The 1,148-nt window shown below is 47.0% G+C and overlaps 1 protein-coding gene across 1 annotated transcript in view; it reads right to left on the bottom strand.

The window, feature by feature from the left end:
• Positions 1-1,148, bottom strand: part of LRP4 (LDL receptor related protein 4) — a 68,339-nt gene that overhangs the window by 44,455 nt on the left and 22,736 nt on the right. The window lies entirely within an intron of this gene.

Genomic DNA, 1,148 nt, shown 5'->3' with positions numbered 1-1,148 from the left:
GCGATTCTCCTGACTCAGCCTCCCAAGTAGCTGGGATTATAGGCGTGTGCCACCACACCGGGTAATTTTTTGTTGTTGCAATTTTTAGTAGAGATGGGGTTTCACCATGTTGGCCAGGCTGGTCTCAAACCCCTGACCTCAGGTGATCTGCTTACCTCAGCCTCCCAAAGTGCTAGGGTTACAGGCATGAGCCATGGTGCCTGGCCTGTCTTTTTTGTTTTTTGGGTTTTTTTTTAGACAGTCTTACTGTCACCCAGGCTGGAGTACAGTGGTGCAATCTTGGCTCATTGCAGCCTCTGCCTCCTGGGTTCAAGGGATTCTCATGCCTCAGCCTTCCAATTAGCTGGGATTACAGGTGCCTGCCACTGCGCCTGGCTTTTTATTTTTTTAATTCTTCTTATTTTTAGCAGAGATGAGTTTTCGCCATGTTGGCCAGGCTGGTCTCAAACTCCCACCCTCAAGTGATCTGCCCGCCTTGGCCTCCCAAAGTGCTGGGATCGCAGACATGAGGCACTACGCCCGGCCCCCTTGTCTGTTTTATAGTCCTTCCTTATTGACTTCTAGGCCCATCCCCAGCTGAGCAGTTGCTGTAGCAGGGGAAGAAGAACAACCCAAAGAACTCACAACCACTAAAAAAGCATAAGAAAAACATGAGCAAGAGAAAGAAGCGCCTTTTTTCTCCTTTCCTCTTGTTAAATGATGATTGACACACCTGGGCTCAATTTCCAGTTCACTATATAGCCCTCTGAACAAGTCATTTACTTTCTCTGAGCTGAAGTCTTTTTGGCTGTATAATGGGGATAATTATACTCGGCTCATAGAGGCCTTTTGAGATAATGCCTATGAAAATGCTACATGAAAGTGAAGCATTTATCATCAACACAATTAGCTGAACTGGTTAGGGTTAATGAGGTCCAAGTTGTACCTCCGTTCCCATTAGACTAATTAGCCACCCTCAGATATAGATGCTGCAGGTAGGTCAGAGATTGCACCTCTAACCCAGACAACTGGCTTAGCAATATTTTTTTTTTTTTTTTTTTGAGACGGAGTTTCACTCATGTTACCCAGGTTGGAGTGCAATGGCGCGATCTCGGCTCACCGCAACCTCCGCCTCCCGGGTTCAGGCAATTCTCCTGCCTCAGCCTCCT

Source organism: Cebus imitator, unplaced genomic scaffold (assembly GCF_001604975.1).
Source record: "Cebus imitator isolate Cc_AM_T3 unplaced genomic scaffold, Cebus_imitator-1.0 Scaffold58, whole genome shotgun sequence".
NCBI classification, from domain to species: Eukaryota; Metazoa; Chordata; class Mammalia; order Primates; family Cebidae; genus Cebus; species Cebus imitator.
The sequence above is the reverse complement of the archived record's forward strand: the minus strand, read 5'-3'. Positions and strand labels throughout refer to the sequence as shown.